This window comes from Trichechus manatus, unplaced genomic scaffold (assembly GCF_000243295.1).
Source record: "Trichechus manatus latirostris isolate Lorelei unplaced genomic scaffold, TriManLat1.0 scaffold00009, whole genome shotgun sequence".
Taxonomy (NCBI): Eukaryota; Metazoa; Chordata; class Mammalia; order Sirenia; family Trichechidae; genus Trichechus; species Trichechus manatus.
In genome coordinates this window covers 4,900,931-4,924,710 of record NW_004443945.1, presented here as the reverse complement: position 1 = coordinate 4,924,710, position 23,780 = coordinate 4,900,931, and the positions used below count along the sequence as shown (strand labels likewise).

General features: G+C 38.8%; 1 protein-coding gene across 2 annotated transcripts in view; it reads left to right on the top strand.

Moving 5' to 3' along the window:
• The window catches only part of CPEB1 (cytoplasmic polyadenylation element binding protein 1), a 104,898-nt gene that overhangs the window by 29,149 nt on the left and 51,969 nt on the right, over positions 1-23,780 (top strand). The window lies entirely within an intron of this gene.

Below are 23,780 nucleotides of genomic sequence, written 5' to 3'. Positions count from 1 at the left end.
GAGTTAGAATTATGCTCTACATCCTTCTCCAGCTCTGTCCAGAACCCTCTGTTGTGATCTGTTATGATTCTTTTAATTTCAGTTGGGTCTGTTGTGATATTCCCCATCTCATTTCTTATTTGGGTTATTTGCTTCCTCTTCTGTTTTTCTTTTGTCAGTTTGACTGATGGTTTATCGATTTTGTTGACCTTTTCAAAGAACCAGCTTTTGGTCCTGTTAATTCTTTCAATTGTGTTTCTTTTCTCTATTTCATTTAATTCTGCTTTAATTCTCATTGTTTCCTTTCTTGTGGTGCCTGAGGGCTTCTTTTGCTGCTGTCTTTGTACTTGTTTGAGTTGTAGGGTTAATATTTTGATTTTGGTCCTTTGTTTTTGGATGTGTGCATTTTATTGCTATGAACTGACCTCTGAGCACCGCTTTTGCTGTGTCCCAAAGGTTCTCGTAGGATGTGTTTTTCATTCTCATTTGATTCTATGAATTTCTTTATTCCATCCTTAATTTCTTTTATAGCCCAGCAGTTTTTGAGTAAGGTGTTGTTCAGTTTCCATGTGTTTGATTTTTTTTTTTTCCTTTTTCTGTTACTGATTTCTACTTTCATGGCTTTATGGTTAGAAAAGATGGTTTGTAATATTTCGATGCTTTGGATTCTGTTAAGGCTTGTTTTATGGCATAATATGTGTTCTGTTCTGGAGAATGTTCCATGTGCATTGGAAAAGAAAGTATACTTGGCTGCTGTTGGGTGGAGTGTTAATCAGTGTATGTCCATCAGATCAAGTTGGTTGATTGTAGCGTTTAGCTCTTCCCTGTCTTTGTTGAGCTTCTTTCTGGATGTTCTGTCCTTCACAAAAGTGATGTGTTGAAGTCTCCTACTGCTGTTGTGGAGCTGTCTCTCTCTCTTTTCAATGCTGTTAGAGTTTGTTTTATGTATTTTGGAGCCCTGTCGTTGGGTGTGTAAATATTTATTATAGTTACATCCTCCTGGTGTATTGACCCTTTAATCATTATGTAATGTCCTTCCTTATCCTTTGTAGTGGATTTTACTTTGTCTATTTTGTCAGAGATTAATATTGCCACTTCTGCTCTTTTTTGAGTGTTGTTTACTTGATACATTTTTTCCGCATCCTTTGACTTTTAGTTTGTGTCTTTAAGTCTAAGATGCGTCTCTTGTAGGCAGCTTATAGATGGATCATGTTTTTATTAATCCAGTCTGCCACTCTTTGTCTCTTTATTGGTGCATTTAGTCCATTTACGTTCAGCATAATTATGGATAGGTACGAGTTTAGTGCTGTTGTTTTGATGTCTTTTTGTGTGTGTTGTTGACAGTTTCTTTGTTCCACTTAATTGTCTATGCTGAGTAGTTTGTATGTATTTTCTTTTCATCTTTCTCATTGTTGTTATTTTGTATTTGCTGAGTCTTTATTTTTTTCTTTTTAATTGTTTAGGATTGTTAGTTTCCTTTGTGGTTACCTTAATATTTATCCCTATTTTTCTAAGTTTAAACCAGTCTTTTATTTTTTTATATTGCCTTGACTTCCTCTCCATATGAAAAATCTATGTCTACATTTTTAGTCCCTCTTTTTTGTTTTAATGTTGTCATCTTTTACATATTGACATTTCTGTTTTCCTGTTTTCAGTGTTTTGGCTTTGGTTTATTTTTGTGACTTCCCTGTCTCGGTTGATAACTGGTTCCTCTGTCCTGTGTTCTAGTCTTGGGTTGTTATCTGATGTTACTGATTTTCTAATTGGAATACTCCCTTTAGTATTTCATGTAATTTTGATTTGGTTTTTGCAGATTCCCTAAACTTCTGTTTATCTGGAAATGCTCTAATTTCGCCATCATATTTGAGAGATAGTTTTGCTGGATACATAATTCTTGGCTGGCAGTTTTTTTCCTTCAAGGCTTTATATGTGTCATCCCATTGCCTGCTTGCCGGCATGATTTTTGCTGAGTAGTATGAGCTTAGTCTTATTGACTGTCCTTTGTAGAAGACTTTTTGTTTATTCCTAGCCACTCTTAAAATTCTCTCTTTATCTTTGGTTTTGACAAGTTTGATTGTAATATGTCTTGGTGACTTTCTTTTGGGATGTTCCTTATGTGGGGTTCAATGAGCATCTTACATAGGTATCATCTCATCTTTCATGATAATCAAGGAAGTTTTCTTCCAACAAATCTTCAGCAATTCTCTCTGTATTTTCTATTATCCCCCCTGTTCTGGTACTCCGATCACTTGTAGGTTATTCCTCTTGATAGAGCCCCACATAATTCTTAGGGTTTCTTCATTTTTTTAAATCCTTTTACCTGATTTTTCCTCAAACAAGTTGGTTTCCAGTGCTTTATCTTCAGTCTCACTTATTCTGACTGTTGTTTCCTCAGTTCTGCTTCTGTGATTTTCTGTTGAGTTGTCTAATTTTGAAATTTTATTGTTAATCTTCTGGATTTCTGATTCCTGTCTCTGGATTCTTGCAGCCTGTTAAATTTGTCATTATGTTCTTGAATATCCTTTTTAAGATCCTCTGTTGCTTTGTATGTGTGTTCCTTAGCTTGGTCTGCGTTTTGCATGATCTCCTTTCTGATCTCTTGAAGAGTTCTATGTATCAGTCTTTCATATTCCATCTCCGATAATTCCAAGAATTTATCTTCCTCCAGAAAAATTGTAGATTCTTTATTTTGGGAGCTTGATGAAGCCATCATGGTCTGCCTCTTTATATGATTTGATATTGACTGTTGTCTCCGAGTCATCAGTAAGTTATTACATTTATTTTATGTTTACTCACTGTGTCTTAGCTTCTTGTTTTGTTTTGATATGCCCAAATAGGCTGCTCGTGTGAACTAGTTTGATTATTGGCTCCATTGAAGCTCTAATGTTCTGTCACCAGGTGGTTAGATCCGTTACTAAATATGTGAGCTCAGGAGTCTGTTTATTTTACTTGTATGGATTCAGCTCAGGTGTCCAGGTAGTCGGTCACCAAGCGTGTTATGCAGGCTCTCACCTGCAGTCCTAGACAGACATGAGTGATTGGTGTAGGCACAGGTATTTGGCTGCAGTAGAGGGTTACGTGCTGAGCAAGGCAGGGGGCTGACTGCTGCCTGAGTGTCTGGGAGGAAAGCGTGTCACTGTTTCCTAGAGAGCGTAGGTGGGTGGGTTTTGCAGCCAGACTGTGAGCACCCAGTGCTGTTGGCTGTGAGGACTGGGGGGTCACCACTTATTCTAGGACCCCTGTCATGGGTGGCTAGGTGGCATGGGTGGAGCCACCAGTCCTCAGGCCCCTGATGTGGATAGGTGAGGACCCTGCTTAACAGGCAGAGCAGTGTCAGATATCACAAACCCTTCACAGCTGAAACAGTTGGAGTTAGAATTCAGGTATATACCCTGTTGTAGTGTGGTAGTGAGGGCCTGTGCTGTTGAAATGGGCCCACACAGGTCTGTGCAGGGGTGAAAGGTGCTCAAAGTCCGTGGACCTCTTATGCCTGTGCCTAGGCGAAGGAGCTGTGCCTACCCTGTGTTCCTGGCTTAGGGGAGCCGACAGATTATTTTTTTCCTGTTTGTTAATTTGTTCCCCTCCAAGGCCAGGAGAATGGCTCAGGGCGCGTTACAGGTCCTACTTCCAGCCCAGGGGACTCGGCAGTCACTGAAGCCGTCCTGGACCTGGTGCAGAGCAGGAAGTGGGGATGTAAATGGGAGAGAGATTTTTCCCGAAAGGGGGTGTTTTTTGATCTGCGTGGTAGGCCAGATGCAAGTACTTATCTTTTGCTGACTGAGGGCGCTTTTCACTGGTTCTGGCTGCCCGAGTAGACTCTCTGCTGCTGGCTCTCTCCCAGTGTGGAAGATGACTCCCAAGCGCCACTGCTTGCCTCACCGCGCATGCAAGCTGATCCAGCCTGAAGGGCTTTGGCTCCCGCTGGGTCAGGTCTGGCGGCTCCTTGCTGCTTCTGAACTGTCTGTCCCTCCCCCTGCCACTCAGTCCAGTTCCTCAAGTTTGCCTTTGAAGTTCAGGGCCCCTAGCTTGTCATATATAATCGAGTCACTTGCTTTTTCAGGTCTTTGTTGTAAGAGGGACCACAGGAAGCATCTGAATACTCCGCCATCTTGTTCCCGCCTCTACTTTGTGTTCTGTTTAAGAAATGTTTGTTTATTCCAAGTCATGAAGGTATCTGTGTTTCATTCCAAGAACTTTTTGTTTTACCTTTCGTGTTTAGATTTGCAACCCATCCAGAATTAATTTTGTATATGGTGTAAGGTAGAGAGAGGATCAAGATTCATTTCGTTCTGTGTGAAAAGCCAGTTGACCCAGTGCCAGTTTAGAAAAAGTTCTTTCCCTTTGCACTGCAGTGTCACTTTTTTCATAAATCAGGTGTCTGTATATACATGCAAATCTGTTTTCTTCCACAGATGTACTTATCTGTCCTCATGTCTTAGTTTCTACAGGCTTGTAATAGGCTTTGATATTTGGTAGTGAAGCCCTCTAGCTTTGTCATTTTGATTCTTGGCTTTTATTGGCTTTGTGTTTCTATATAAGTTATGGATTTAGTTTGTTAGTACCCACTTGTGCAGGTACATGTGTGCATGTATGCATGCACACACACACAGACACACAACTCTACTGGGGTTTTAATTGAAATTGCATTGAATCCGTTAGGGTGTGTGTGTGTGTTGCCTTTTTAATTAAATAAAAAATACATTCAGCTCATCAGAAGACTTCACCAAAAGAGTATAAAGAGAACCTGCGGACTGGGGAAAAATTTTCAGCCATGGCATATCCGACAAAGGTCTAATCTTTAAAATCTGTAGGAAAATCTACCATCTCCACAACAAAAAGTCAAATAATCCAATTAAAAAATGGGCAAAGGATATGAACAGACACTTCACCAAAGAAGACACTCAGGCGGCTAACAGACACATGAGGAAATGCTTGCTATCACTAGCCATTAAAGAAATGCAGATCAGAACTACATTGACATACTATCTCACCCTGACATTACTGGCACTAATTTAAAAAAAAAAACAAAAAACCCCCAGAACATAGCAAATGTTGGAAAGGCTGAGGGGGGACTGGAACTCTTATGCATTGCTGATGGGAATGCAAAATGCTACAACCATTTTGGAAAACGATACGGTGCTTCCTTAAAAAGCTAGAAATAGAAATACCATATGATCCAGCAGTCTCACTCCTAGGAATATATCCTAGAGAAGTGAGAGGTGTTAGACGAATAGACATATGCACACCCATGTTCGTTGCAGCATTATTCACAATAGCAAAGAGATGGAAACAACCTAAGTGCCCATCAACAGATGAATGAATAAACAAAACTATGTTACATACACACAATGGAATATTACAAAACAATAAAGAGCAGTGATGAATCTGTGAAACATCTCACAATATGGATGAATCTGGAGGGCATTATGCTGAGTGAAATAAGTCAGATCACAAAAGGACAAGTACTGTGTGAGACCACTATTATAAAAACTCATGAAAAGGTTTACACACAGAAAGAAACAATCTTTGATGGTTACTTGGGAGGGTGGAGGGGTGGGGAGGGGAAATCACTAGACACTAGATAAGTGGCAATTTTGGTGAAGGATAAGGCAGTGAACAATACTGGGGAAGTGAGCGCAATTTGACCAAGGCAAAGTCATAGAAGCTTCATAAGAATATCCAGACTCCTGAGGGACTGAGTTACTGGGCTGAGGGCTGGGAACATGGTCTCAGGGGACATCTAGCTCAATTGGCATAACATCATTTATTAAAAAAATGTTCTATATCCTGCTTTGATGAGGAGCATCTGGGGTCTTAAAAGCTTGTGAGCTTCCATCTGAGATATGTCTGCTGGTCCCAACCCATCTAGAGCAAGGAGAATGAAGAAAACCATAGACACAAGGGAAAGATTAGTCCAAAGGACTAATGCACCACAGCTACCACAGTCTCCACCAGACTGAGTCCAGTGCAACTAGATGGTGCCCAGCTACCACCACTGACTGCTCTGACAGGGATCACAATAGTGGGTCCTGGACAGAGCTGGAGAAAAACATGAAACAAAATTCAAACTCACAGAAAAAAAGACCAGACTTAAATTGGTCTAACAGAGACTGGAGGAATCCTGAGAGTATGGCCCCCGGACACACTTTTAACCCAGTACTGAAGTCGCTTCTGAGATTCATCCTTCAGCCAAAGATTAGACAGGCGTATAAAATAGTAGTACATGTAATTCAACCATGTATATGACATTAAATGGGCACACCAGCCCAGGGGCAAGGAAGAGAAGGCAGGAGGAGACAGGAAAGCTGGAACAGTGGAAATGGGGAACCCACGGTGTAGAAGGGAAGAGTGTTGACACATTGTGGGGCTGGCAACCAGTGTCAAAAAACAATTTGTCTTTTGTTTAATAAGAAACTAATTTGCTCTGTAAACTTTCGCTTAAAGCACAATAAAAAAGAAAAAAAATACATTCAGTCAAGTGCGCAACTAAACTGTGCAACTGAATGAATTATTCCAAAGCAAGCTTACCCATGTAACTACAGCTAAGGTCAAGAAATAGAATATTAACAACACCCAAGAAGACTCCTCATGCCCGTCTTAACTGTGTTTTAAGACGTTGCATAAATAGTATAACATTTATCTTTCAGGTATTTGCTTTTTTACCCATGTATCATTATAGTTTTTTTTTGTTATTAGGTGCCACTGAGTTGGTTCTGACTCATAGCGAGGATCCTGTGTACAACATGACGAAACGCTGCCTGGTCCTACACCATCCTCACAGTCATTGTTATGTTTGAGCCCATTGTTGCAGCCACTCTGTCAGCCTATCTCATTGAGGGTCTTCCTCTTTTTCACTCACTGTCTACTTTGCCAAGCATGATGTCGTTTTCCAGGGACTAGTCCTTCCTGATAACATGTTGTTATCATTATATTTATACTGTGTCAATTTTGATATGTGTAGGTCTAATTAATACATTTTAATTGCTGTGTAGTAATCTTTTACGTAAACATATACAGTATTTATCCATCTTTCTACTGGTGATTGTTTAGGTCTGTTCTAATTTTTTGCTATTACAATCAGTATTTTGGTGAATATTCATGTTTATATTTCCTTTTGTACGGTATAAGATTCTTTAGGGTGTGTACCTAGAAGTGGATTGTAGAGTAATTTAGCATACTATCTTCAAATTTTATGCAAGTGAATCTGCCAGTTTACAGTCCTGCCAGGATTGTATAAGAGTTTTTTTCCATATCCCTGTAGACTCTAGGTATTGTATACTTCAAAATTTTAGTCAGTCTGGGTATAAAACCGACTTAATTTTTGTTAATATTATAAAATATTTTTTGCACTTAATACATGTAGCATATATGAAAGTTATGAAACATAAAGCAAATAGTTTATCCATTGCCCAACTTAAGAAATAAAACATTGCCAGTATATTCTTGAGGACCTCTGCTGGCATAATGGTTAAGCGCTTGCCTGCTGGCAGGTTGGCAGTTCAAACCCACCAGCTACTCAGTGGGAGAAGAGACCTGGTAATCTGCTCCCGTAAAGATTACAGCCTTGGAAACCCTGTAAGGCAATTCTGCTTTGTCATACAGAGTTGCCACAAGTTGGAATCGACTCGACGGTGCACAACAACAACGTATTCTTGAGTTTTTTATTGAGGGGGATGTACGGTTCTTAAGTGGTCAGTTTGAATTTTGACAATTTGTGCACTCAAATAACCACCACCATAAAAGCAAGGTATAGAACAATTCCGTCACCTCAAAACTCATTCTACCCCCTTTCCAGTTAATCTCATCATAGCCATTTTCTGACTTCATGACCACAAATTAGTTTTGCCTGTTCTTAGACACCATATAAGTGGAATCATGTAATACGTACTGTCGTGTCTCCTTTTATTCAACCTGATGTTTTTGAGGTTTATCCATGTTATTGTTTATATCGGTAATGTTTCTTTTTATTGTCTAGTGTATTTCATTGTATGACTATAGCATAATTTGTTTATCCATTTTCCTGTTGGACACCTGAGTGGTTTCCAGTTTGGGGCTATTATGAATAAGGCTCCTGAGAAATGAACATCTTGTGCAAGTTGTTTTGTGGATATGTATTTTCATTTCTTCTAGATAAATACCTAGGAGTAGAATTGCTGGGTTAAAAGGTAAGTGTATGTTTAAATATAGAAATGACCAAACTGTTCTCCAGAACGGTTGTGCCAGTTTATACTCCCACAGATAATGTATGAGAGTTCCAGTTGCTTCACATTCTTGCCAACCATGCTGTCTTAGTTATCGAGTGCTCCTATAACAGAAATACCACAAATTGGGTGGCTTTAACAAACAAGTTTATTTTCTCACAGTTTGGGAGGCTAGAAGTCTGAATTCAGGGTGCCGATTCTAAGAGAAGGCTTTCTGTCTCTGTTGCTCTGAAAGAAGGTCCTTGTCTCCTCAGCTTGTTGCCTGGTCCCTTGGAGGTCTCCATGTGGCTTGGCATGAATCTTCCCCCATCTCTGCTTGCTAGCTTACTTGTTTAATCTCATATCTCAAAAGAGATTGACTCAGGATATGCCCTACATTAATCCTGTCTTATTAACAAAGACAGCCCATTCCCAAACAGGATTATAACCACAGGCATAGAGGCTAGGATTTACAACACATATTTTTTGGGGGACACAATCCATAACCCATGGTATTTTCAGTCTTTTTTTACTTTACCTGTTCTAGCATGTTTAAAAGAGTATCTCATGGTAGATGAGTCCTTTTTAAACCATAAACTGTTGTAATTCAACAGAAAACGTATAACTGTAAACCTTTGATTTGGGTAATATTAAAGGAAATTGTGAGATTTAGATAAAACTGGCTCAAGCGTAACAACGATTATGAGGATGGTGCAGGACCGGGCAGTGTTTTACTCTGTTGTATGTAGGGTCACTACGAGTTGGAACTGACTGGACAGCACGTAACAACAATGGTTTTTAAAAAAAATTATTTCTATTGTTGTTGAGAATATACACAGCAAAACATAGACCAGTTCAGCAGTCTCTACATGTACCATTTAGTGACATTGATTACATTCTTGGAGTTGTGCAACCGTTCTCACCCTCCTTTTCTGAGTTGTCCCTCCTCTATTAACATAAATTCACTGCAGCCTAAGGTTCCTATCTAGTCTTTCAAGTTGCTTTTGTCAGTTTGATCCCATATAGATAGTTATTAAAACAGCATAATCTCAAGGCAGACTTTTATTTTTAATGGTTAAGCTAAACTGTTGTTTGGTGTTAAGAAGATTTCCAGGAATTGTTTTGTTTTAAGGTTTAACGATTACCTCAGGGCAGTAGTTTTAGTGGTTCATCTAACCTTCATAGCTCCAGGAAGTCTGGAATTCATGAAAATTTGAAATTCTGTTCTGCATTTCTACCCTTTTGATCAGGATTCTTCTGTGGAATCTTATCAAAATATAGATAAAACCGTGTTGATTCTGTATTTCTAGGAACAAATTGTGCCAAAGTGTGCTTGTCCTTTTTGAGTAGGTATACTTAATCTAATGGGAAGATACTGTAGATCAGTGCTGTTCAGTATAGCTTTGGTGATGATGGAAATGTTCTGTATTTGTCTAGTGCAATAGCCAAATAGGATATTGAGCACTTGAAATGTGGCTAGTGTAACTGTGGAACTGAATTTTAAATTTTATTTAATATTAATTAAATTTAAGTAGTCACGTGTGGTTAGTAGTTACTGTCTGAGATCCAAAACCAAGCCAAACCAGTTGCTGTTGAGTTACTTTGGACTCACGGCGACCCTGTGTGTGTAGGGTAGAACTGCTCCATAAGGTTTTTCAAAGCTGTGACCTTTTGGAAGCAGATTGCCAGGCCTTTCTTCCAAGGCGTCTCTGAGAAGTGGCTTTGAACCACCAACCTTTCAGTTAGTAGTTGAGTACTTAACCATTTGTGCCACTCAGGGATGACTGTCTTGAGTCATATAATGTTTTCAGGGTTCATCCGTGCTGTGGAGTTAATCAGGACTTCATTTCTCTTTATGAGTAATATTCCATGGTATGTATATACCACATTTTGTTTATCCATTCATCTGTTGATGGATAGATATAAATAGTAAAGATTAATAGGGATTTGCATTAACCCAGAAAAGGTCTCTAGAAATACATCCCAGAGTTCTTTTAGGTGTGTTTCTTGAGATTCCATATGTATTAGATAATTAAAGTCACTGATTTAGATGATGTCCTGCAAGGAATACTCTCCTGTCACACAGCTGTTTAATATGCACTTCCTATATAAATACTACACTTTTTCAAGGTTGGCTTGGCTGTCACCTTTGAAATTGTTTTGTCACGTTCTCTTGCCTCCTGTGTTCCAAATTGTTTGGCTCTACAAGCTGGAGCAAGGTCCTGCTTCCCTTTTCCTGTTTGTTCATGGACCTACTGTGTGGTATTATAAGTGTGTATATTCTCAAAATAGGGAGGAGAGGGCACAGTTTTCAAACAGCATATTCAGTTTGCTCATTTCATAATAAATTTACACAAAGTATAGATTCTGGATGCAGATGACCTGAGAATGAATCCTGCTGTGCTGCTTACTAGTTCTGACCTTGACCAACTATCTGAGCTTAACTTTCCCCAACTGTAATAATTGTAAATAGTACCCCTTTTTAGAGGTTTGGTGAAGTTTAAATAAAATATGTATGTTCAGTACTTAAAAAATGCGTAAACCAAAACCAGTTGCAACTGAGTCAGTTCTAACTCATGGCAACCCCATGTGTGCACAGTGGAACTGTGCTCCATAGGTTTTTCAGTGACTGATTTTTCAGAAGTAGATTGCCAGGCTTTTATTTCAAGGCACCTCTTGAATCACCAGTCTTTTGGTTAGCAGCCATTTGGTCATGGTGTATAATCCTATTTATATGCTGCTACATTCGGTTTGCTAGTATTGTAGTGAGAACTTTTTCGTCTGTATTCGTAAGAGATGTTAGTCTGTTGTTCTTCTGATGTCTTTGTCTGGTTTTTGGTATCAGGATAATACTGACCCTGTCGGCTGAGTTGTGAAGTGTTACCTTCTCTTTTGTTTATCAGAAGAGTTTGTGATCACTTGGTTTTTATTTATTTTAAAGTCTTTGGTATAATTCACCAGTGAAGCCATCTGGCTCTGGATTTATTCTTTGTGGGAAGTTGTTTGGTTACTAACTCAATCCCTTTATTTATTATAGATCTATTCAGATTGTTTGTTTCTTCTTGAGTCAGTTTTGGTCGTTTGTGTCTTTGTAGGAATTTGTTCTTTTCATCTAGGTTTTTTAATTTGTAGGCATACAGTTCATACAATCCCTTATAATCCTTTTTATTTCTGTAAGGTTGGTGGTAATGTCCCCATGCTCATTTTTCATTTTAGTAATTTGAGTCTTACCTCTTTTTTTCTTGGTCATTCTAGCTCAAGGTTTGTCAATTTTGTTGGTATTTTCAAAGAACCAACTTCTGGTTTTGTTGATCTTTCTCTACACAGGTATACACCGCTTAATGTCCATGATACCATCTGTGAAATAGAACTTTATGTGATTTGGTCGTTGTGTGAACACCATCTTATATACAGGAGAGAGGCACGCAAAATGGTCACTGGTCTGGCTGGGATGTGTGCAGTTGCTGCTGCCACTGCCAGGAAGTGCAAGAAAATTTTCCTGCCATTGGTCCTGCACCTTTACCACTCAGTCTCTGAGAGCCTGGCCCCATCAGGGCGCACACTCACCACGGTCCAGACCGCCTCCTTCTGACCCCACCATGCTGCTGGTTCTCTTCCCTTCCTTTTTCCCTGCCTTCCTTCCTATCTCCCCTAATGGGCTTTAAACTCTTCCAGCCCTGCCCACCCCAGCCTGGGCTGCTCAGCTGCCACCACTGCAGGAAGAGCCACGGCCTTGGGCGTGTGCATCACTCGCAGGGTACCCAGGCCATGAGGTAGCGGCCTCAGCCAGGCATCCCGCTCAGGGCCTCCAGGGGCATCTGGGCAGCCCCTGCCTGAGGCAGGGTGGTGGGACAGGCAGCAATGGATGGGTTCTGGGGTCCCTTCCCCATGCCACTACAGGACTGGGGCTGCTGTGGGACCAGAGAGGTAGTGAGAGAGTGGATCTCCCTACTTAGCAAAGTACATCCGCTGAGTCCTTTTTTCTTGTAGGGATAACCTTATGGGACCATGGACATATATGTGGTCAGGTGTTGCCTGAACGGACGTCAAGTGATGCATGCTTGTAGTTTTATTAATTCTTTATTTTATTTAATTGTAGTCTAATCTTTATTTCTTTTTTACTTGCTTTGAGTTTTGTTTGCTCTTTTTTTCCCTAGTTTCTTAAGGTGGAATGTTAGGTTACTGATTTTAGATCTTTTTTCTTATTTAATATAAGTGTTAAGGAGCTCTGGTGGTGGCAGTGGTTAAAGCGCTTAGCTGCTAACCGAAAGGTCAGCAGTTAAAACCCACTAGCCACTCTGTAGGAGAAAGATGTGACAGTCTGTGTCTGTAAAGGTTTGCAGCTTTGGAAACCCTATGGGGCAGTTCTACTCTGTCCTGTGGGGTTGCTGTGAGTTGGAATCGACTTACGGCAGTATGTTTACAGGTATAAATTTCCTTTCAAGTGCTCTTTTCACTTAATGGCATAAATTTTTGTATGTTGTGTTTTCAGTCATCTCAAAGTATTTTTCTAACTTATGTCTTCTTCTTTGACCTATTGGTGATTTGAGCGTGTTGCTTAATTTCTACATATATGTAAATTATTCCATTTTTGTTCTGTTACTGATTTCTGTCTTCATTCCTCATGATTGAAGAACGTAGTTTGTATGATTTCAGTCTTTTCAAATTTATTGAGACTTGTTTTATGACGTCATATGGTGTATACGGGAGAATATTCCATGTGCACTTGAGAAGTATATGTATTCTGGTATTGTTGGATGCAGTGTTCTGTAGATGTCTGTTAGGTTTATTTGGTTTATAGGGTTTAAGTCTTCTCTTTCCTTGCTGATTTTCTGTCTTGTTCTATCTATTAATGAAAGTGGGGTATTGAAGTTTCCAGCTATCACTGTTAAATTGTTTATGCCGTGAATTCTTGTCAGGTTTTGCTTTATGTATCTTGGTGCTCTGTGTTAAGTTCACTTTGTATATAATTATATCTTCTTGATATATTGATCCTTATTATAAAATGTCCTTTTTGCCTCTAGTAACAATATTTGTCCTAGTCTGTTTTGTCTGATATTAGTATAGCCACTCCAGCTCTTCTTGGGTTACTCCTTGAAAGGTATATATTTTTTCCATACTTTTACTTTCAGTCTACTTTCTTTGAATGTAAAGTGTGTTTCTTGTTCATAGCATATATTTGCATCATGTTTTTTTTAAGCCATTCTGCTAATCTCGGCCTTTTAATTGGAGAGTTTAGTACATTTATATTACGAGTAAGGTAGGCCATTTCCTATGTTTTCTGTATGTCTTGTCTTTTTTTTCCCTCTATTCTCCATTACTGTCGTCTTTGGTATTAGGTAGAATATTTTCTAGTGTACCATTTTAATTCCCTTGTCATGTTTTCTTTTTAGTCTATGTATTTTTGAGTTATTAGTGGCATCCCTGGGAATTAAAATTAACATTTTAACAGTCTAGTTCAGATTAGTATAAACTTAAATTTAATAATATACAAAAATTTGGCTCTTCTGTAACTCTATTAAGGAGCCCTGGTGGCGCAGTGGTTAAGAGCTCAGCTGCTAACCAGAAGGTCAGCAGTTCAAATCTACCAGCCACTCCTTGGAAACTCTGTGGGGCAGTTCTGCTCTGTCCTGTAGGGTCGTTATGAGTTGGAATCGACTCAGCAGCAGTTCGATAACCCTTATTATTTTTCTCCTTTGTGTGGTTAATGTCATACAAATTACATATTTATACATTGTGTGTCTGTCAACACAGATTTATAGTTATTGCTTCATTCAGTTGTCTTTTAAATAGGAGAAAAAAGTTATAAACAAAAATACATTTACTGTCTTTTATATTTACTTATGCAGCTATTTTTACTGGTACTCTTTATTATTTCACGTGGGTTCAAGTGTCCAGTGTCCTTTCATTTCAGCATGAAGGGACTACTTTTAGTATTTCTCATAGGGGAGATCTGCTGTTAAATGTCTTAATTTTGCCTTCATTTTTTTGAAGGATAGTTTCGCTGGACATAGAATTTTTGGTTGACAGCTTTTTTCTTTCAGCACTGATGTGTACTGAGGCATGCCTTCACCACTGAGCCAGGCAGTTTACGTTTCCACATTAGCCTTCACTTCTTGCTTGCACAGTGTCTCTAAGGTTAACCAGAAGTAAAAGCTTAGGGCCTTCTCAGGTCTCTTCTGAGCTTGCGCCTGGCCTTCTAGATTCCCAGGAATATGTTGGGGCTTTTCAAAGTCCGTTATTGATATCTCATTCCCAGCTTTTCCTTTTAAGCTTTCTTGGTTAGCCTATTGTTTGCCCCAGCTGTTATCTACTGCCTCAGACAGCTGTGATGTTCAGCAGTTGTCTCTGATTATTTTTTGACAACCTTCCTCTGAGGAAAGGCTGTTTGCACTAGGTGAGCTCTGAGTTAAGTCAGTTAAAGTGAGGTCGACCAGGCAGTCGCTAGAGAAGTCACATAATGGTTGTTCTCTGGGGATTAGGCATTGAAGGAGCTCCAGCCCTACTCTGCTTGCTCCAGTGACCTGGCAGACTGCTGGTTTTCACTGTGATTGCAAGCTGTTGGTATTCAGGGCTTACCAAGGAGCTGGGGAGAAGGGGATGGGAATAGTGCAATTTAAAACTCCACAAAACTTGCTGTCTTACCAGGATTTAGCTGGAGTTTTTTTAAAGCCTTTGTTCAATTTCCAGAGTTCTGAAAAAGTTGATTCTGATCATTTTTCCCAGTGTTCTTGTTGCTTTCACTGATATCACCCTGATTGTTGATTTTTTAAAAATTTCCAACACATTTCCCTCTAAGCATGAGTTTAGGTGCTTTCTATGAGTTGTGTATCTGTTTAATTATCATTCAGTTCAAAAATACTTCTCTAATTTCTTTTGGATGTCTTGTCTCCTATAGAAGTGTGTAGGTGAGCTTCAAAATATTTGACACTTTTGAGTTGACTTTTTGCTGTGGGTTTTTATCTTAATTCCACTATGATCATAGAAATCCTCTTCTGAGTTCAGTCTTTTTAAATTTACTGAGACTTGTTTTATTGTCCAGCATATACTCTACTTTGTTAACTGTTCTGTGTACACTTGCAAAGAAAGTGTATTCAGCAGATGTTGGATACAGTGTCCTGTTTATGTCAATTAGGTTAAGTTTGTTAATTTTCTTGTTCAGTCTTCTATATTAGTATTTGTCTGCTTACTCTTTCAGTTACCAAGAGAAATGTGTTGAATTTCCAGCTTTTGTTGTAGTCTTGACTCTCCTTTTAGTTTTATTTTTATTTGCTTGCTTGCTTTATAGATTTTTTGTAGGCTAAGTTTTAGAATTATGTCTCCTTTTGGATTGATCCCCTTATAATTATGAAATTATCTTTACCACTCATATTTTTGCCTTAAAGTCTACTTTAATATTTGTTACACCAGCTTTCTTTGGTTGGTGTTTGCATAGCATTTTTTTTTTCATATTTTTCAATCTTTCTGTGACTTTGTTTTTTAAGACAACTCTGATAAGCAGCATATAGTTGGGGATTTAAAAAGAAATACTCTGCAAAGCTGTGTCTTAATTGCAGTTTTTGGTTCTTTTACATGTAGTATAACTGTTGATACATTTGTGCTTAAATCTGTCACTGTTACTGGTTTACTGTTCGTCCCACATGTTCTATTCCTTTTTCTTTTCCTCTGTGACCTTCTTCTGGATTATTCAGGTATTCTTTATTCAAATTTCCCTCCTCTGTTAGGTAGTTAAACATTCTTTTGGTGATTAACCTAGGGATTACAATATGCATCTTTGATGTATTAGCATCCAACAAATTAGTACTTTCATTAATTCCTGGAAAATTCAAGGGCCTTATAGAACTCCATTTACCCTGCCCCCATTGCTTTCGTGTTGTTATTACTGTGCATTTAAATTTTATATATATTTTTAAATCCTGGAATTATTTTATATAATCATTATTTATTTAGACTTGCCTACGTGTATCCTTTTTCCATTGCTCCTCATTCCTCTCTGAATATCTGTTCTTCTTTGTGGGTCACTTTCATTCTGCCTGAGGCACTCCTTTAGTGCTCTCTTTAGTGTGGGTCAGCCTGTAATGAATTCTTTTTTTCCCCTGAAATAAAATTTTTTTATTTCCCCTTCATTTCTTAAGATATTTTTGCTGGGTATAGAATTATTGGTTGGCATTATCATTCCACTGTCTATATGCTGAATATCTTCAGACTTTCAGGTTGTGTTGAGACTCGTTTACTTCTTTTTGAAATCTCTTGTTCTTTGTCTCCATGTTGTGTTCTTTTTCTCTTTTTCCTTTGTTTTCTACTGTTTCACTTTGTCTGCATATAGATATCTTTTTATTTTTCTTGCTTTGGGAATTTTTGGGCTGCTTGTATGTATGCATTTGTATTTTTCAGTTCTCAGTTTCTCAACCATTATCTCTTAATGTGTTTTCTCTACCCCGTTTTTCACTTTCATTCTTCTGGGATGCTAATATTTGTTTTTCTCATTCTATCCATTGTCTCTTATCCTCTCTTTGGTATTTTCTCTTTATTTTGGTCTTAACGTTCTAGTTCAGTATGAGTCAGAATCGACTCGACGGCAACAGGTTTGGTTTTTGGTTTGTGCCTCATTTGCTGTTAAACTGCACCTTTGAGTTTTTTTTAATATCGGCTACTGTGGCAGGAGATTTTGGTCCTGGTTTTGTTCTAATTCCTTTTTACCCTAAGGTACCCACAAAAATATTTACTTTTGGAGAACTGCTTTGTCTTTCCATCTCACTATTTAATTTTTCAGCCCTGTCCAGTCTACCAGTCAGACTCATTTGTCAGCTTTATTTAAATAAGCAAAAATTAACTTCCAAGGTCTCCAGTGGATTTTCTAGTATCTTTCTGGGAATATTTATTACTTATTTTAAAGTATCATTTTCTTTGCATTATTATCCTTCATTTCCTCGGGTATAGCACTTATGTTGAGTTTCTTGCCTTACTGAATCTGTTGGTTTTCTGAAAATATTTGGTCAGTATTGTTTATGATTGTATTTTAACATGGCCTTTGTATTTGAAACAGTCTGATAGCTTGTGTGCAGGTGCTGTATAAGTTACTGCAGCCTGCTCTTCGGATGAAAAGTTGTGTGGAGGAGATGTGTCAGTAGAAAAATTTCTGGATGTGTGGTCTTACCACGACACCCGGATATCATCAGGCTCCTGGTTCACAGATGCAGGGCTCCTCCAGACAAGTTACTCATTTGCTTTAGAGGTCATTTCTGTTCGTTATCTACTCCTCCAGGTGTGCAACATCTGGAGCGGCTCTCTCCTTTTGTAACAGTCTTCCTTTGCGACATTTACTCCTTCAGATTTGAATCTATCTGCCTTTCTTATTTCCAGGATTCTTCGTGATTATGACACAGAAACGATGTCCTTTTTTATTTTCTGCTGTGGCTGCGGATTCCTAAAAGTTAGCATTTTTAGCATTGGAGAAAGCAGGGAAGTTGTAGCATGTGCTGATTCAGACATCCTAAACCTGTTATGAGGATTTTTGCTTTTTGCTAGATTGTCTTCCATATTTAATGACATACCAGGGAGATGTATCGAAACTACTTAATAGTTCTCATACTGTTCTTGCCAAGAAAACAAAAACTACATGCTTCTGAGTATGTTACTGCTATAAATAATGCTGTAATGAACATTGTCATGCATATTATTTTCCATTTTGTTTTGTTTTTGCAGATTAAAATTTTAGAAGTTGGGTTATTTCTTCAGGGGTGTAGAGTGCATTATACTGCCTTTTGATACATATAGCTAAGTTTATTGCAAATAAATTGGTCAGAATATTGTGCAATATGAGTATGAGTTTCACCACACACTTGGTTATGTTAAGTGCTGTATTTTTCGTGGGTTGTAGTGAAAATGAGGCCTAATCGTTTTTGGAAGTCTTGTAATTGTGGGATGGCTGAACATATGCACTATGATTATTTGCTGTGTCTCACATGTTTATTCTAGCATTTCTCCCTCCATCCTCCCCCCACCAGTTTATTTGTTGACAAAACAAGATCATATGTTGTGTAGAATATCCACAGTATAAATTTTGCTGATTGCGTTACCATGACAGTGCTTAACACATACCTCTGTCCCAGTACTTTCTATGAACTGATAGTTAGGTCTAGAGGCTCCATGAGACTTAGGTTTGACATTTTTAGTGAGAATACTTCATAGGTAATGTTGGATACTTCTGTTAGGTAATCTTAGCAGCCATTAATGATCACTACCTTAACCTATTGCCATCAAGTCGATTATGAATCATAGTGAACCTATAGGACAGAGTAGAACTACCCTGTAGGGTTTCCAAGGAGCAGCTGGTGGATTTGAACTGCCACCTTTTTGGTTAGCAGCCAAGCTCTTAACCACTCCACCACCAGGGCTCCAGATCACTACCTAGATGTATTAATTTATTAAACCAAAAAACCAAACCCAGGCCATCGAGTCGATTCCAACTCATAACAACCCTGTAGGACAGAGTAGAACTGATTCATAGGGTTTCCAAGGCTATAAATCTTTGTTATTTTTCCAAGGCTGTAAATCTTTATAGAAGCAGACTGCCACATTTTTCTCTGGTGGAGTGGCTGGTAGGTTTGAATCGCTGACCTTTGGTTAGCCAACAAGTGCTTTAACTACTGTGCCACCAGGGCTCCTTATTAATTTATTAGGGGATTGCCATAGAGCAGTTTTCTAATTCTTTCTTTCCTTCATTTATTAGCTAATGTACTTCTATAGCTCAACCATTTCAGGAGGCTGCATATGATCTATAACTGATGGTACTGTAGGAATAAGTCTAAGTTGCACTGAAGTCATTGGCGAAAAGCAAGGCTCCAGGAATTGACAGAATACCACTGTCTTAGTAATCTGGTGCTGCTATAACAGAAATACACAAGTGGATGGCTGTACCAAAGAGAAATTTATTTTCTCACAGTCTGGTAGGCTAGAAGTCCAAATTCAGGGTGTCAGCCCCAGGGGAAGGCTTTCTGTGTTAGCTCTGGAGGGAGGTTCTTGTCATCAATCTTCCCGTGGATTAGGAACTTCTCCACACAGGAATCCTGGGTCCAAAGGACATGCTTTGCTCCCGGCACTGCTTTCTTGGTGGTATGAGGTTCCTGCTCTCTGCTTGCTTCCCTTTCCTAAAAGTTGGTTCAGGCCACACCCTAGGGCAACTGCTATTACATTGGATCAGGGATGTGACCTTAGTAAGGGTGTTACAATCCCACCCTAATCCTCTTTAACATAAAATTACAATCACAAAATGGAGGACAGCCATACAATACTGGGAATCATGGCCTAACCAAGTTGAAACATATTTTTGGGAGACAGAATTCAATCCATGACACCAACTGAGATATTCCACAAATGGATGCAATGCTGAAAGTGCCCACTCATTTATGCCAAGAAATTTGAATGACAGCTACTTGGCTAACCGACTGGAAGAGATCCGTGTTTGTACCCATTCCAAAGAAAGGCTGATCCAGTAGAATGTGGGAATTATCCAGCAGTATCATTAATATCACACGCAAGTAAAATTTTTCTGAAGATAGTTTAAAAACGGTTGCAGCAGTACATCGACAGGGAACTGCCAGAAAGTCAAGCCAGATTCAGAAGATGATGTGGAACAAGGGATATCATTGCTGATGTCAGATGGATCTTGGCTGAAAGCAGAGAATGCCAGAAAGATGTTTACCTGTGTTTTATTCAGTATGCAGAGACATTCCACTATGTGGAACATAACAAATTACAGATAACATTGGGAAGAATGGGAATTCCAGAACACTTAATTGTGCTCATGCAGAACCTGTGCATAGACCAAGAGGCAGTCATTCGAACAGAACAAGGGGGTACTGTGTGGTTTAAAATCAGGAATGGTGTGCTTCAGGGTTGTATCCTTTCACCATACTTAGTCTGTGCTGAGCAAATAATCTGAAAAGCTGGACTATATAAAGAAGAACACAGTGTCAGGATTAGAGGAAGACTCATTAACAACCTGCAATATGCAGATGACACAACCATGCTTGCTGAAATTGAAAAGGACTTGAAGCACTGACTGATGAAGATCAAAGACTACAGCTTTTAGTATGGATTATACCTTAACAAAACAAAAATCCTCACAACTGGACTGATAACCAACATCATGATAAACAGAGAAAATGTTGAATTTGTCAAGAATTTCATTTTACTTGGATTCACACTAATGCCTATGGAAGCAGCAGTTAGGAAATCAGATGACATACTGCATTGGGAAAATTTGCTGCAAAAGACCTCTTTAAAGTGTTAAAGAGCAAAGATGTCACTTTAAGGACTAAGGTACTCCTTACCAAGCCATGGTGTTTTCAGTCACTTCATATGCATGTGAAAGCTGGACAATGAATAAGGAAGACCAAAGAAGAATTAATGCCTTTGAGTTATGGTGTTGGCGAAGAATGTTGAATATACTATACCATGGCCTGCCAGAAGAATGAACAAATCTGTCCTGGAAGAAATACACCCAGAGTGCTCCTTAGAAGCGAGGGTGGTGAGATTTCATCTCACCGAATTTGGACATGTTATCAGGGGGACTAGTCCCTTGAGAAGGACATCATACTTGGTAAAGTAGAGGGTCAGCGAAAAAGAGGAAGACCATTGATGAGACAGATTGACACGGTGGCTGCAACAGTGGGCTCAAACATAGCAACGATTGTGAGGATGGCCCAGGACTGGGTGGTGTTTCGTTCTGTTGTACATAGGGTTGCTATGAGTAAGGACCGACTTGATGGCATCTAACAACAACAACATACTTTTATAAAAGTAAACTTACTTTATATTTGGTTAACCTGAAGAATAGTACACTTAAGAAAGGTAGATAAGTGCTTGTTTATTTACTTCCTTTCATAATTTTGAGTTGATTGTCCAGCATTCTCCAAAGCTGACTAGTAAATTGTTCTTCATTGTCTTTGTGAACTCATGAATTTAACATGCTTGATAAATCTTTATCCATTGTAGTATCCTTTTTCCCTCATATTATCCCATCTTTATACTAAGGAGGATGGTTATAATAAAAAAGAAAGTAAGTGTTGGTAAGGATGTGGAAAAACTGGAACCTTCATACGTTGCTGGTGGAAATGTAAAATGGTGCAGCCGTTTTGGAAGTTTGACAGTTACTCAAAAGGTTAAACATTGACTTACCATATGACCCAGAAATCATTCCTAGGTATATACTCAAGAGAAGTGAAAACATCTCCACACAAAGACTTGTGCATCAATTTTCATAGCAGTGTTCATCCTAATATCCAAAAGGTAGAAACAACTCAGATGTCCATCAACTGATGAGGGGATTAACAAAATGTTGTTTATCCATGCAGTGGAATAGTATTTGGCAGTAAACAGGAATGAAGTACTGATTCATACTGCAACATGGATGAAGCTTGAAAACGTTATGCTAAGTGCAAGAAGCCAGTCATGAAAGACCACCTATTGTATGATTTCATTTATGTGAAATGTCCGGAATAAACAAATCTATAGAAACAAATCAGTGGTTGCCTAGGGGTAGGAGATGGTTGGAGGGAAAATGAGACTGATTACTAAAGGATACAGAATTTCCTTTTGGGATGATGAATATTCTAAAATTGATTGTGTTAGTGATTGTACAACTCCAGATATACCAAAAACCATTGAGTTGGACACGGTAAATGGGTGAATATGTGAATTATTTCTCAGTAAAGTTGTTAAAAGAAAGATTGGTGTGTTTGAGTACATAAACATTAAAATGAATTAGGGAAAAAGATTCTGTAAAGAAAGCTAAAAGACATGACCAAGGAGAAAAAAATTTCACAATTCATAACTGAGGGTTAACTTTCTTGAATTTCGGAGTGTTCTTACAAATTAATGAAACTAACAACCCTGCAAAAATGGGCAAAAGATACATGAGAAGACACTTCTTTTAGTCACAGTTAATACACTCTTCTCAGAGTTGTGAATACAGATGTGAACAGGTGTCACAGAGTGTCTGCTCTCCTACAGAAGAGCTATGCTGTAACTACACAAAGTATGGTGGGGAGTAGGAATAAATCATACCATCTCAAATTAAGCTGAGTAATATGAAGAAAACGAAACAAGGGAGTATGATAGGGAATAACTGAGGTGGGGATTAGTGGTTACATAAATTGTTCTCCCACGTATCATTGAGGGAAGACCTCTGTCTGGGGAAGTGACATTTCTGCTGAAGACCTGACTGATAAAGAGCCACCATGTAGACTGGTATAAGATAAGACTAAGAATGTGTAAGTAAACAGTGGGTGGGGGAAGGGGATGTGAAGTTGACAGATTTAAGGCGAGTGGCAAGGCTAGTATAGCTGGAAACAGTTAGCAAGAGGGGAAATAGTATGAGATTGATGTGGAAGAGATAGTTAGGAGCCAGAAGCTGTAAGTGGAGGGTTTTAGGTAGACATTTATAAAATGTGATAAAAGCTTTAAAAAGATCACTTAGATGCTGTAGGTCAGTGGCTTTTAACGGGTAATTTTGGCCAAGATCTATCGATTTTAAACATGCTGGGTCATGAAGTATATACATTTTTCAAATGTGCTTGCCTGAGTAGGTGAAGATAAATGTGGAAGGATGTTTATTACCTTATTGTTTGTAGAAGAAGAAATGAAAACTGGGAACAACCTGAACGCCCATCAGTGGGGAAATTAAGTATATTGTGTTCATGAAATGGACTACCATGCCACCATAAAAGAATAAGTAGATTTTTATGTACTGATAGGGAGAGATCTCTAAAGTATATGATTTTTTAAAAAGATGTAAAATAGTGTATTTGACTCTGCATACGTTTAAAAAGTTGTGTGTCCTTGTGTACATGAAAGAATCTTCAAAAGTCATCTCTGGGGTGGAAAGGCAGGGGAAGGAGATAATTCTCACTTGACAATTCTCTCTCTTTTCTTATTTAAAGTTTTTAGCATGTGCGTGCTACTTTTTATTAACTTTTGTTTTAATGTGGAGACACACTTCCCTGTAAGAAAATCTTTTATCTTCTCTCGTTTCCTCATAACAGAATCTTAGAAATAATGGATTGACGTTTATGCTGGGCACAAACATAAAGAGACTCTTAATAGGAGCCCTGACTCTTAATACGTATTACCGTATAGCATCCCAGAAAAGTTTTTACCAAGTTTTTATCTTAAAAGAAGGCAGTTCAGCTTGCAAGCGGCCATCTAAGATGGATCAGTTGGTCCCAGCCACCTGCAGTAAAGGAGAATGAACACCAAAGACACAAGGAAAGTAGTAGCCCAGGAGACAGAAAGGGCCACATAAACCTGAGAGTTCATCAGCCTGAGACCAGAAGAACTAGATGGTGCCTGGCTACCACCATTGACCGCCCTGACAGGGAACACAACAGAGGGTTCCTGATGGAGCAGGAGAAAGTTGGGGTGCAGAATTCAAATTCTAGTAAAAAGACAAGACTTAATGGTCTGACTGAGACTGGAGGAACCTTGGAAAGCATGGCCTCTGGATTCTGAGTCAGCCCAGAACCAAAACAGTTTCTGAGACCAACTCTTTCGACAGGGATTGGACTGGACTGTGGGACATAAAGTGATGCTTGTGAGGAGTGTGCCTCTTAGCTCAAG